At 40.5% G+C, this 14,632-nt stretch overlaps 1 protein-coding gene across 5 annotated transcripts in view; it reads left to right on the top strand.

The window, feature by feature from the left end:
- Positions 1-13,089: 13,089 nt before the first annotated feature.
- Positions 13,090-14,632, top strand: part of PDS5B (PDS5 cohesin associated factor B) — a 119,976-nt gene continuing 118,433 nt past the window's right edge. For all 5 annotated transcript variants that reach the window (XM_062567121.1, XM_062567122.1, XM_062567119.1 and 2 more), the window contains exon 1: positions 13,090-13,151. The gene's annotated coding sequence lies outside the window, so the exon portion shown is untranslated. The remainder of the gene's footprint in view (positions 13,152-14,632) is intronic.

Raw genomic sequence — 14,632 nt, 5'->3', positions numbered from 1 at the left:
GTTGGGGGGGGATGAGGGGGAGGGGTGTGTTACCGACAGGGTGTGGAGAGGCGGTCTGGTGCCTGCGGGCGCTCGGCTACGGCTTGTTTCACTAAAAATAAACAAGCTTTTTTCTTTAAATAAGTATTAAAACGTTTCCTGTTTTGTGAAAAAAAAAAAAAATCTCAGGTGCTGAAAACAAATGGCACAAGCTTCGTTCAGCAGCATTTTTTTCATACTTCTTTTTATCTTGTTTTTCCACACTCCTGTCCAGCCCCCTTGCTATACCCATGCAATATTTCAGCTGCCATTTCTGTAGTATGGTCTACTTTCCTAAAATTGTTGGATACTCATTTTAAATAGCAAACTATGCAGGCGTGTTTTGCCAAGAAATCATGCCTGTGAATGTTAATTTGAGTACATTGTTTTCTCTTTAACCAATTAAATCTTTTTCCCTAGAGGTTTGCATGTATGCCTGTGCTAGATTAATTTAGACTGTTGTGTTACTTAAACTATTTTCTTCTGTAAAGTTCTGAGGCTCATTCAAGGAACTCTTACTTTGCTCTTGAGTGGTATTCTCTTCTTGAGTGGTATTTGTGTTTATATTGTTTTTTTTTCTTACTTCAAAGTGCACTTGAGGCTTTCAAGAAAGAACTGATTTTTATGATCATAGTCTCCTGACAGACTTCCTGAGATGTTTTTAGAGTTCACTTGAATAAATTGTCGAGCGGTGCTGGAAAACACAACAGTGCCATGATAGCACTGTGCCTTACTGTGCCACGGGTGCACAAACATGCAAGAATTCTTAAAGCTTTTTAGCCTTAAAAAAAAAAAAAAAAAAAAGAAAGAAAAAAGAAAAAGAAAAGAAAAAACACCATGGAAATTTACTGCTTTTTTTCCCCTGTTATGCTGCATGCTATTGAGACACAGTAACAAATTTATTAACAACATTATGAGAGGACTATCTTCAATGTAACAGCTGTCACTGCTTTACAGATATCTATCACACTTCTTTTGTGAACTTGCAGCCTTTCTCTGCGGCATATATACCATGTATTTTTCATGATATGTTTGCATTGTTTTTCAAATCTTACAGGACTGTACAGTACAAAACACATTTTCCTGAGAGAGTCTCTTAACAGTAGTTTCCCAGTTTTACTTTAGTGCAGACAAGAGCTGTTTTAAGTGATGTGCGCATTCTAAATATCTGCAAGATTATACTTTCAGATTACCCGAATAAAATATGAATTTTTGAAAAGGTTGTATTTGTTAGCGATAAAGTCGCTAGAATTAGCTTATTTGTTATGCATGGTAAAAAACAAAATATTGGTAAGTCCATGCCAGGCATTCCTTTCAGTTACCCCAGAGACTAAAGCATAGTCTCCTTTACTGTGTCAGGTAAAAGGCTTATTTTGTTAGAAGGTGTGGATGCATCTTTGATAGCATTTTATTTTAGATCAGAAGTGAGCTTTTGAAGTGAATCTCCTGAGTCTTCCCACTTAATCATGCTTTCATTTGCACTGCAGAGCAGTCTCGCAGTCCTAGGTTCTTTGCAGTGAAATGAAGTCAGAAGATGCATTGACAGGGTGCACTTCAGCTGCTAATGCTAATGGGTGTTCAGTCCATGGGACTAGATTAATGCTAGTCTGACTTAAAAACTCTTGAGATGTGTAACACATGAATGTCACAATCTTAGCATCAAATGCTTCTCTGTGTTGATATGGTGCTGCACTAGTTACTGATATAGACATTGTCTACATTGCAACCAGACCTGATAAATGCGTGTGCAGCTTCTAAGACACAAGGATGGCATGATCTTTTCCCTCTGCATCAGACTGGAGAAATAAGGTGTGACTTCTCCTGGGAAACAGTAACAATCCTGTGTTTAGACATGGCCTTTCCTGAGCCCATGGGGCCTGCCATTTGTACCATATTTTGGAGTCCACAGTCAAAAAGAGAACTTCTAAAATGAGTTTGAAGTAAACAGAAATTCGGAAGAATAAACTAGTCATTTTTACCATGAGGATTTTTCTCAGGAAGGAAAATAGGGATTGTCATAAAGAATTGACCTTTGCCACTGAGGAAAAGGTAAGGAAGTAAAGAGGCAAGCTATACAAAGGAAACATTACTGCAGGGTCATGGAATATTTTTAGCACAAGTATTTTCAGAAATACAAAGGGCTATATCACTTTATTCTTCTTCACTCATTTTTTTCAGGAGATTAGCTAAAAATAATCGGACTATACCTTAATTTTAATGCATGACAAGATTTTGCTACCAAATATTCTTGATTTCTTAGAGAATTCTTTTCTAATATAAATCTGTTGATTATTTAACCCTAAAAAGGTTATTTTCCATCCAAAATCATCACTGTATGCTTCCCTACACGAGCTAAATCACAAAATGTCCAGTTTAACCTTTTAGCTAGAATAAGAGTGTGCTGCACTTGGACCTTTTGAAACTGGTATCTGGAGATGAAAGCTCTCAAGCACTTCGTGTTGTATATCTACTAATTGTCTCAAATGTATTTCATTTGGGGAATTCTCACAGTACCCATGTATCTAATTAAGTGAGCCACATGTTATAATTGACAATACCCTAATGTCAACTTTTTTTAACTTCAGTGAGTGTAATAAAATATGCTTTCCCTGATGATATTACTACAGCTGGTACAGATCCCATATGGGAAGATGTTGTGCCTTTTTCAGACAAAGGTACAAACAATTCCCTTGGAATCTTAAGGCCGCAATAAATTACAAAAGAAGTTCCATTAGAAATGTCATCAGGAGAAGCTGATAGGTAGGTAAAAGGAGTATTCAAGGAACTAAGCACAGTAATGGTGAAAATATTTACAAAGAAGCATTAACAGTTTGTGGATTTTCCTTGTATGCAGAAAAGTCTGAAGATTTTTTATAATTTCATTTTAAAAAAATATTTATAAATTTGTTTAGGACCGTATCATTTACTATTTATAATCTTTACTATGTATTACCGAAATCAGGCTTCCTGTAGCATATGAAACTCATCTGTGGTTTGGGTAGAAACCTTTGTAGAAATAAAAACATAAGGAGTGTAGTAGTATTTTTGCCTTGGTAACAAATTACAGAAAATTAACTATCTATTCCTGTGTCCCTCAGCATTTATGCTATCCCCTTAGTACTGATGGATGAAATGTTGGCTTTATTTGATCTAAGAAAAGAGTGAAAGGAAAAATTTTCGGTTTATATAATGAGATTTTGATTCAGTTCTGGGACTTGGAGGCTGAGTTGATTGGAACATTATAGATAGCATCATAATTTGTATGCATAAAGGAAGTGAATAAAGATCTGTTTAAAAAAAGTAGTTCTGATGTTGCATAACTGGAATGTTTGATTTTGCAAATGTAGCATTTTGTCACAGTAATTTTTGTATTTAATTGCCTCATTTAAAAAGGAAAGAATACAGCTCTCCATTTTGGACCATCATCCTGATTTCTATATGGTTTATCAGTACAGTTGAAGCTATAGATCTGTGGCATAGACCTCTGGTACTTGCACTAAAATAAGTAGTTGCACTAACAGACTGTTCTTCTCTGCATAGGCCCAGTTTTAGATTCTGTAGAACAGCATGCCTCAAGGTGCAAGTTCACTTTACAACTAAACCACACTAGCAGCTGAACTGTCGGAAGGTGCTCCTGCTCCTCCCTTTTGACACACACACAATCCCAACTGCTGCCCTGCCTCCTCCACTGTTTTTGTTCCCGTTTGAGCTCTGAGTGAGCCTAGGCTTCTGCAGTGGTGGGCCAAGGCCAGGTCAATGCAAGGGAAGGAGTAGGGATGTGTAACTGGGGAGGGTACAAGGAATGATACCCTTCCTTTCAGCAGCATTCAACAGTTGGATCAATTTAACTCTATCACCCCACTCTAATGGTTACTAACCAATAGGATGCTACAGCACATGTTGCTGTACACACACCATCTTGCAGTTGTTTTTGTGCTCTGGTGTTTCCTCTGCTAATGCAGGTCTGTTTTGGGCTGCTCCTTTTCAGTATATTGTTTTCTTCCTTGTTCCCATTTCTCCTTTACGCCCCATAGTCATATTATCATTTCCAAATACTTTCCATATGCTTTTTTTCCCCTCTTCCCTCCCTTTCCATTTGATTCGGAATATTTTATTCCTTCTGCTGCCTATCACTTTTCCATTTTCTATAAAAGATTAATGCATTTACTTTATCTTCTCTTGTAAGTCTTGAACACAGTGTCACAGCAGCATTCAGTTGTTGAGGAGAAACTGCAGAAAAAATCTTGGCTTCTCAAGTCTCAAATGGAATCTGCCTACGCAGGTGAAGTGTAGGACCAAATTTTCTGAATGCAAGTAAATCTAGGGAGAAATATTGCAATGGACGCCTTTAATTCTCTGCAGAGAACATATAGTATAATCAAGCTTGTATAAAGTGCAATGGCAGCAAGAAGAGGAAAAATCTTCAGACTTGCCAAAATTGCTATTTCATAAGAGAGGGAGTATTGTGTATTTTGAGTAAAATTTGCTTTTTTTATTTTATGAATTCATTCATAAAAATGAATTTTTTTTTTCAATTTGTTTCTAGAAATGTTTTAGATAAAACTTCCAGAAATAACTCAGCATGAAGGATGTAGCTGTCATGAAAAATATTAACATAAAAAAAATATCGGCAAAGCAATAAATGTCTAAAACCTGCAATAGAAAAGATTAGGAAATAATAAAATAGGCAGACCCATCAGACTCCATCTATAATAATAAGGAAAAAAATCAAGATAAATACGCAGCAGGCACCACTTAAGATTACTTTTTACAGTTAAAGGTTACCATGAAATGATAGTTTAGTCATTTAGATCTTGTGCCATGATCTTGTAGTTAGACTTGATGTCATAGAGTACTTCTTTTTCTCCTTATAACTCTTTTGAGGTTCTTTATGTTCTTTTCAATAAGACATACACTTGAGTTCAGTAGGACTACTCTCATACTTACTTATTCATGTCTGTTTCTAAAGGATAATCACCTTGAGTGTTAATTTTGTCTTGCCTCTCTGTACTTTTCTACATCTTATTGGAAAAAAGTACTTCAAGAGGATTTAGAAAGTACTGTTGTATGATTTTTTAATTTTAAATCAAAAATTAATGTTCACTAGAATTTCTGCCAAGATAATAGTTTAAGAGAACTGGTTTAGTCAGCCATCGAGGAGTATTCCTTGACAAAAAATTTTGGAAACCTATATATATATATAAAACTATACTGATATATAAATGCCAGATCAAAATTTCAATTATAAAAATCCAGTAGCAGTTTTGGTGAAAGTCCAGACACTGCTTAGTTTGCAAGCATATCTGTAAATAGCAGGTCAAATTTAAATAAAATTTGAAAAGAGTGAGTGTACTGGCTTCAGTAGACTTAAATTGAATAGGGCATTAAGAGTAGGTCTCAATAGAGAGCAGACAATGGAATCATAAAAGGAAAAAGTGTGAGTAGAAGAGTATCAGAGCAAATTGAAATACCCAGCATTTTATACAGTAGAATACATTTAAGTATTTAATTCCTAATATACTAATCACTTTTTAAATAGGAGGAAAAGAGATGATGAAATAATAAAGAGACTTAGTGCAACATGGGTAATTACAACAATGATGACATCCTTACTGTTTTGTAGAACACTTGCTTATTTTTGTTACCTGAAATTACTTTTATATGAGTATTTGAAGTTTAACAATTGAGATTCTCACCTTGCAGATGCAACTGATGATAAAAGCACCTACCTGTTAAATATTTTGCCAATTTTGTCATACCTAACAGCGTTGCTGAAGAATATTAAAGTTACGTACTCTCCTCTCCCACATTCCATCCTACATCTCAATTAAGGATGGAAAACATTTAAATCAATTAAAGGTAACTCAAAGGAGAAACTAATTTAATTCACTGATGAAGTGAGCTAATCACGAGGGAAAGAAAGGCTGCTTGCACAGATTCCCAAAGTACTAATTCTCTACTGTCACACCTGTCAGTAAGGCACTAAGGGAAGAATAATCTTTTCCTGACTATGCTAGCTTTTTAGATACTGTGTGCCATGAGTTATGTTAGTGTTAAGTTGTAGGCATGCACCGTGCAAATAGCTAGAGTGGTCAGTGGGCTACCCTGATAGTTACCTGAATAGATGGTAGCAAGAAGATTCCATGACATTTGGTAACATAACAGTTGTGAAGCCAGACTCAAATGAAAAAAAAACAAAAACAAAAATATCCCCCAAACAACCCCCCATGTTATTAGATGCCTTAAAATAAAGGTTTGTGGATTAGTGTTCTCTAACTTACTATTTCTGTCAGACAGCAAGATGATTAGATTTGCCTAGCTACAGCATAAAAGGTGCACTGGCTAGTACCAAACTGAAGTACAATTGATTTCCTACTGCACTGAAGAGAAAGATCCTGTTTCAGAACATTAACAACCCGAATGATATTTTTCAGTTCTCTAGTCATACAGTAACATGAAACATATATATATATATATATATATATATATATTCTCTTCCCATACTTACCTCCAAAGGCTCTGATCCTCTTTGGGGTCCCATCTGAAGAAGATCAGAGAGAAGATTTACAACTCCTGATTTGAGAAGGCAGGTTTTGGGAAGGAGTACGAGTTTTTGTTTTAATAGAAAAGACTTATTTATTAGGTCATTGAGTCTTACAACTACTATTACGCTGCTGTAGATGTTAACTCATGTTAAGAGAGTAGGTAGAATAGAGTAGTAGGTAGAGAGAAGCTTCCTCCTTGTCTTCATCCTGAAAACTAACCTAATATCATCTTCTTTAGTAAATCCTCTGTTTTTTTCATGAGGTATCACATACTACTTACTGATTCTTTTCCTTTTATTAAAAAACAAGACAGACACAGATAGATGTTTTCAGCAGAGTCAGACCAGTTAGCACTAATATTAAAGTGCTGCTAACCAAACTTCAGAATTAATATTGTACATATATTAAATTTATTAGCTTCTGAGCATCATAGTGTTATTCAACTCTGACTCCTGTTTACAGGAAGACAGTGTTGCAAACAGAACTTACAGACTCAGTGAAAATCTAGCAATTCCATTCACTTTAAATTCCGGTTTGCATGCGGCTTCCTTGTAAATTACTTAAAAGACATAAAAGATACTAAAACTAAAAGTAAAATGTGATACCTAAAACCATTTCAGTCATCTAGTTCAAGATCCAACACTAACAAATGAGCTACTTTTTTCTATCTCTGAAACAAATCACTACACCTGCAATTATAAGATGTATATAGGCATTATCTCCCTCTTCTAATTGATGAAAACCTTTTTTTGTGAAGAGCTTAGTAAATAAATGACATCTGAATTCATTTTCTAGTGAAATAGTTTTTGATTAAATGGTTATAGTTTTTGATTAAATGGTTTAAGTAAGCATCACAATTAAAAGAGAACCAAACAAGAGGGAAAGGTGACTATATCTTTGCTGGTAACAAATGTATCATTTTCACAAAACCACTACATTCAGAAAGGGAAGTTGGATAAGCAAGGTGAAAAATGGATACAAAGACCATTGATTTCTTACATTTTTGATAAGTTAATTTTTAAATTTGTGTTCTGCTTTTATTATGGCTAAACTATTGATAAAGAAAAATAAAAGGTACTTTAGGATTCATTTAAGTGATTTTGATTTCTTTTGGGTAACTTTTGTAATGTAGAAATGTGACTTGTAATTTGGCTCCAAATCATAGACATATAAAATGGCTTCTGTACTATTTGAATTTTTTGTTATTTTTGCTGGCCTTTTCTCTGACTCAGTGATGACTGTGTGGAAGGATTTGCTCAACAGTAGTTCTGAAGCCATGTAATATTAGTTTATGGTCAGCCAGACTGACATAACAACTTAAAACTTATTGCTATCAAATGCAGGAGGTCTTGCGTAGTTCCTCTGTTCTTCCCTGTGTAAATTTACCCTCCTGTGAGCTGACTGAGCTTATTAGCCAGACAAGAATTTTATGATCTGGCTAAGCAAAAGTATTTACTTCCCCTGAAAGGAAAGAGATTTTACTCTCTCCAGTCAATTCATTCCCTAGCTCTGCTTGGGAAGCGTGCTGTTAGGCAATTTTAATATTTAGCTGCAGTGAATCAGGTGGGATTGCTGAGATCTACAATGTTATTCTAGGACCCAGTTTCCTTCCCAGCATTCTTTCATGCCACAGTAGGATACTTCCATGGTTTCAAAGTCTAGGTTGTTTCTCACCTGTCAACTTTTTTTCCCAAGTTTCCTATCTGTTCAATCTGGTGAGGTATATCTTACAGTGCTTATTTAAATAAAAGTGTGTCTGGTAAAGTGGGAATAATTGTATCTGTTCAGAAATATCCTAAAGGTTAGGTACTTCTTCATCTACTACCATGGTTCAAGTTCATAGCTAAAAATAGCACATTTGAGACAGATTTCAAAGGCTATGAGAAAAAAAAGTAAATTCTGTGAAGATAGTAGAAAAAATAGTTAATAATTTTTTCCTTGTGTTATGTATCAAATGCTGGAGACAGCTAAGACTTATATTAAAAGTAACAATGTATAGTGGAATAAAGACAGCCTGTCCCTCAGATGCTGTTTTTTCCCTGTAAAATACTCTTTCTGGTAGTGATTTCAATAAGGAGACTCTGGGGTTTGCTGCAGTGGAGTTGGGATCTTGTTCTGTGTCAAAGTAGCTTAAAGGACCTAAAGGTAGGTGTGAGAAAAAAAGGAGTGGTAAAGTTACCACACTTGGTATTCAGAAGACTTGAAGTGATAAGTTCAGGAGACGAATGAAAGTTCTTGTACACCTGGAGGGACTAAAAGGCAAAAGATATATAGATATTCACACATGTAAATGACTCAGGGTTACCCTAATACTAGGAGGAGATTCAGTGAAAATGTTTAGTCCACCTTTTGGTGCTGATGTTACCTTGATAGTTGGAGAAAAGTCAACAGTGCTATCCCCTAGAGATGTTTGGCTTTTCTGATGTTGTTTTAAGAGGTTGTTTTATTTAGTATCTTCATCAATGACCTGGAAAAAGAAGTGCACATTGAATGATACTTGAATGATGTTAAATTCTTCTGGGTAATCAAATGCTATGCTGATGGCAAAAACTCCAGGAACTCACAAAACTGAATGGGTAAAAAGATGGCAGGTAGGCTTTGAGGTAGATTAATGAAAGGTAAAGCACAGTACTATCTGCCAATCCTGGAAATTTAGACTCAGGAAAAATCATGGAGGTATTGTTGACAGCCCTCTGAAATCTTTGGCTCAAAGTGCAGCAACAACCAAAAAAGAAAACAAAATGTTAGGCATCATCAGAAAGAGTACTGAGACCAAGTCAAGGGGCAGCATGCTACTGTGGGAAACCTTGATGTAGCTTAATCTTAAGTGAGTACGGTGTGCAGTTCTGGTCTGGAAGGGCACAACAGAAGGTATTCAGAAGGATAACTAAAGCGATCAAGCGGATAGATTAGATGTTTTATAAGGAGACCCCAAGGGGGTTAGGACTCTGGCAGTGAGAGGACAAAGCTGAGAGGCCTTGTCAAATTTTACAGATTGGGGAGGCACAGGATAAAGTGAATGCAGAACTGTTGCATGAAGAATACCAGAACTAAGGGGGCATTTGCTGTTCTGGAATCTGCTGCCAAAGTAGGCTATGAAAATATACAGTATCAGCAGGTTCAAAAAGGGATTAGACAAATTAATGGACAACAGATCCATAAAAGGTTTCTAAATGGAATAGGCAGGAGTGTACCATCTTGCACTAACCAGAGGTGTAACATGCCTATTACCACAATTGCAGATGCTAGGACTGCACAATGGACAACAGAAAGTAAGCAGGTGTCCTTAAATAATATCTCAGTTTGCTATTGTTCTTGGTTTATATAGAAATTTTATATAGAGGAAACCATAAATGCAGTCTCCCATAACCACAGATTATGCATTCAGGTTTCCTACATTTGGGGAAATTGCAGGGACCAGCACACTGAAAGTACAAGCTATGAATCACCCTCTGGGAAAACTAAATTTGTGACCATGGTGCTGCTGTTAACTACTGAAAATGGGGCTAGATGGACTACTGGTCTGTCTCAGAAGGGCATTTTCTTTGTCAAGGAGGTTCTGTGTATTCTCTGGCTAAGGTTCAGAGCTGCCCTTCCTTTGTACTCTGCTATTTTCATACAATGTTTTTTACAGATAAAAAGCAGAGATACAGGCACTTTTGTGAGGAGAGTACTGTTTTCTAGGATATTCTTTGTGATGTTCATTGTCCCTTGAACATAGAGATGTGAACTGTATCCTCAAGAAATTCTGTGTAAAATCTTTGGTCTTCATAATCTGACTTTCTCTGTACATCATACTGTAAGCAAAGCATTAATCTATTTTATATATTGTGATTTTTTCTTAAGATTATACACATTTTTGTACCATTTGTCCTTACTTTTGCCTGTATTTCTAGAGGGGGGCAAAACTAGTAAAAAAGTCTGCTTACAGTCATTCAGTGCCCTGTGAGTTGTGACATTTCTTGGGCGAGACGCTGAGTCCACCTTCAGGAACTTGCTTGTACCAATCGCACAGCATAGTTCTTTGTAGGACTGAATCAGAAAGATACTGGGTACTTGCTATTCCCTCCCTAACGTAGAATACAGGCCTCCACAGAGCAACATTAAAACTTGCCAAGGTTATTTTCTGAAGAAACTCCCGTGGAACTCATCTAAGCCACCAAATGACTGTTGACAAGGTGGTATTTTGACTCGCCGTTACCGATGGGGCTGGCGCTCGGGGCAGCGGCGGCTCCACGCTGCCTCCTGCAGCCCCGCGCCGGCAGCGTCGGCCGTTGGGCTTCCCCTCGCCGCTCCAACGGCCGTCATCAACCGCCGCTCGGGCGGCCGCCCCGGGGGTGCAGCCCGGGCGCCCCGCGGGGCGCGCGCCGCTCCACACACGGCGGCGGCGGCGCGGCGCGAACCGCGGCGGCATCGCTGGGGACGCTTGGGGAGGGCAGTTCGACGTCTGACAACGGATTTCTTCTCACAAGGAGGAGCGCTGTCGGAAGGGCTCCCTCGTGAGGGTTAGGAACGCTATTACCGCTGAGCTGCAGAGGGCCAAACGCCACTAATTTCTGTAGTAAGAATCTGTGGGGGGGGGGGAGGGGGGAGTATTTCGACTATCTCAAAATTAAGAGGGGATGGAGAAAGAAAGGAATACCTCTAAAAAGCTGACCTCTGAAAGATTAAAGAGTCTAAGTCCAGGCATGAAATGAAGGCCAGGCAGTAACTGGGGAGCTGGCCTGCGGTTGCCCTGTTACAGAGGCACTTATTTCACTTTCAAAACATTTCTAAGCGTCCTGGTATGAGATGAAAGTGTTAAGTGCTACTGTAACCTGTTCCATCACTAAAAAGGAGCAAAAGATAAACATATTTGCAACTGGAGTATGGCAACACAATAGTTACTTTCACAATTATACACATGGTTTTGCAACTTCAATAGCTGTATGAATATTCAGCGTTTCTTCTGTTTTGTACATATCACTGTAGACATGTGCAAGTGCTTCATAAAAAAAGATTTATTCTTTAACTTAAGTGTTCAAATCTCGGTAAGGCAGTGCAATGGGAGGACTATGGGGAAATTGTTCAGCTTCCATGAAAAAAAATATATCCTTGACTGCAAGCGCAGGATCCTTCACAGTAATAATCAGTAATATAAAATTGCTAGACAAAATATTTTTCTCTTTTATGCAAACAATTCACTCTCAGAAATGTAAACAAGTGTAGTTCTGGGCCTGAAAACTCATTTCTGTGTAATAGTTTTTGCATTTTATCCTGATAGGATGGATGTAGATTTAGTTAGAAGATGAGGGTGTTTAACTGGGTTTAGAACTTGAAAGAAAGTTAAGCAAATTGTTTTCAATGTGTTAGTGAAAACTTGAGGACTTTATTTACAGATTTAAAATATTTGTTATAATGCTTTAAAAAATGATTGTATCCCACCATAGACAAAGCCCTGATTATGTCTAAGCAGATCTGCTGAGCAGGACTTTCACATTTTTTAAATTATAACATTTAAAATACATCTATTTTCTTCAGGCATCTCATTCATAAATGTAGCATTTTATCTATAATGATGAGCTGCAATTACATCACTTTTCTGTTCCTATTTTCCTGTAAGAGTACCCCCTGAAATTCTTGCACTCATTGAAGTTTACTTTTACCAAAGGATCTGATGAACAATTGCTACTACTTTCTTCTGCTTTCTCCACATCTTTATTCCTCATTGTTTCATAATAACCTTTTATAATTCATGCTGTCTTCGATAAATATTTATTTTATTAATTTGCATAGCAGAACAGCAAATAATCTACTACAGTTCATCTGTCAACTGACTGCACCATCCTCCTCGCTGGATTTGGGCCATTTGCTCTATCTCTTGTGCACAGTCTTTGATTTGGGAAACTGTTGACACTTTATACTGCTAGGATTGCTGAAGTAAGGTCGTCAGCTCGCCAGGAAACCTCGTCTTTTTTTTTCTTTTTCTTTCTTTTTTTTCCCTCCCCCCCCACCTTCTAAGTCTTTTCTCACTTGAAGCCGTGATCCAGAGAGTGGTGTGTAACTCCTGAACGTCTTCCGGGGAGGTAAGGTTCGTCGCCGCTTCCCCTCCAGGAGAGCGAGGGCTGTGCTGGGCCCCGGGGCACGAGTGTGCATGGCGCGGCGGGGGGGGGGGGAGAGGAGCGGCTTGCTCCCTCCCCTCGCCCGGGAGCGCTGCTTGCGCTCCTAGCCCGCAGCGGCGCGGGTAGCGGGCCCTGCGAGGCGCCGGGCGCGTGACGGCGGCGGCCGCCGTGGCCGGGAGTTTCGGCGCGGGCCGTGTGTGCGGCCGCCCCGGCGCGCGCCCGCGCCTCCGCGGCGCCGCGCGGGCCGGCAGGGGGCGCTGCTGCCCCGCACTGGCCTCGCTCGCTTCCCTCGGCGGTTCCATTGGAGCAGCCGGAGACAAGTTGGCGCCATTTTGAAGCCGACAGGGGGACCGGGGCGAGCTGCGGAAGGGGAGGGGGTTAGAGGCGATTGGCTGCGGCGACGGCGGCAGCTCCTCTGCGAGCCCAGAGCAGCGGCGGCGCGGAGCGGACCCGCCTGGGACCAGCGAGGAGAGGCGGCTGCGGCGGGGTAAGGAGCCCGGCACCTCGGCCGCGGTTACCGCCGCCCCGTCCACCACTCCGTTTTCCTTTCTCCCCGCTGGCGGCGGGCGCCAGCTCGGACCGAGCTCCGCGGCCAGCGCGTGAGGAAGAGGAGAAGCGGGGGTGGGGGAGAGGAAGGAGCTTTCCCAGTGGCCCGGGAGCTGAGCCCCCTCCCATCCCCCCATCCCCTTCGCGGGGCTGCTCCCCTCCCCCTTTCCCGGGGCCCGCGTCGCAAATTAAATTTGCCGCCCCCTTCCGCGGGCGCGGCGGGGCCCCGCGAGGGGGTGACCTTGGCTGGGGTGTGCGGTGCCCCTCGCTCGGCGCCGGGGCCTGGGGGGTCACCCCTTCCCCCCTCCCCGGCGGCCGGGCGTTCGCGGCCGCCCGGCGGGCGGCGTCGCGCGCTCAGCGCGGGTGGCTCCTGTCGTGGGGGGGAGGGAGGCTGCTCTCCAGCGCTGGTGACCGCGGCTCCCGCGGGTGTCCCCTCCCTGCCCCGTGCAGCCGGCCTAGCCCCGCTCGGGCTGCACCCAGGGCTCCCGCCGCCGCCTCGCGCCGCTGCCCGGGCTTGGCCGAGGACTTCCCCCCCACACCCCACCCCCGCCGCCGGTTTTCGTTCTCTCGCGGCTCTGCACTTAGCAGTGATCCTTGGCCGGGAGGAGGTGGGGACCGGGAGAACCTCGGTTCGGTGGGTCCCTGCTTGCTGCGAGGCCGTTTCTTTCAGGCTGGATATTTCTTTCTTTCTTTTTTTTTTCTTTCTTTTTATCAGGCTCCGTTAGAAAGCATTCTTGAAGAGGCGGGGGGGAGGGAGTAGAGGCTGCTTGTTAGACGAAAAACTATGAATTTTACATCTGAATTGCCAGATGGAGAGTGGTTAATTTATAGGTTATGTATTGTTTACGTTGAGAGCCTCTGGTCAGGAATCTAGGTCTGTAACTTCATCTCGTTGTGAATAAATCACTATCTGTTCTTCAAAACAAATCAACAATTAATGATGGTGAACAATTCTTAAAAATTAAATTGCAGCAGACCAGCTTCTACAGAGCTGGGTTTTGTTGTGCAAGCCTTATTCAGACTTGCATGTTTGATTCCTGAATGGTTACTTACAGAGAACTGTTATTATTTTGTTAGGCATTCTATTTTCTGATCTAACGCAATTGCTGAAGTGTTTTCATGTTGGTCTTTGTTTTGTGTTTGACGGGTAAGTGCTTTGGCTGTAATTGACTTCTCTTTGCTGGTGATGGCATAGGTGGAATGTTTAAAATTAAGTGACTGTATAGTTAAAAATGGGTATCAAATCCCATGTTTTAGGAGGAAGATAGGGTGATGTGCATTCCCTCAGGTTTTTTCCTTCCAAAGCAGTGGAATTATTTTGCTTTTAGCTGATAGAAATTCTACTCGGCACATCCTGTATGTAATACAGATATGTTCTAAATATTTTATATGCTTGTACAAATATCTCAAAAAGATATGAAA

This window comes from Rhea pennata, chromosome 1, assembly GCF_028389875.1.
Source record: "Rhea pennata isolate bPtePen1 chromosome 1, bPtePen1.pri, whole genome shotgun sequence".
Taxonomy (NCBI): domain Eukaryota; kingdom Metazoa; phylum Chordata; class Aves; order Rheiformes; family Rheidae; genus Rhea; species Rhea pennata.
The sequence above is the reverse complement of the archived record's forward strand: the minus strand, read 5'-3'. Positions and strand labels throughout refer to the sequence as shown.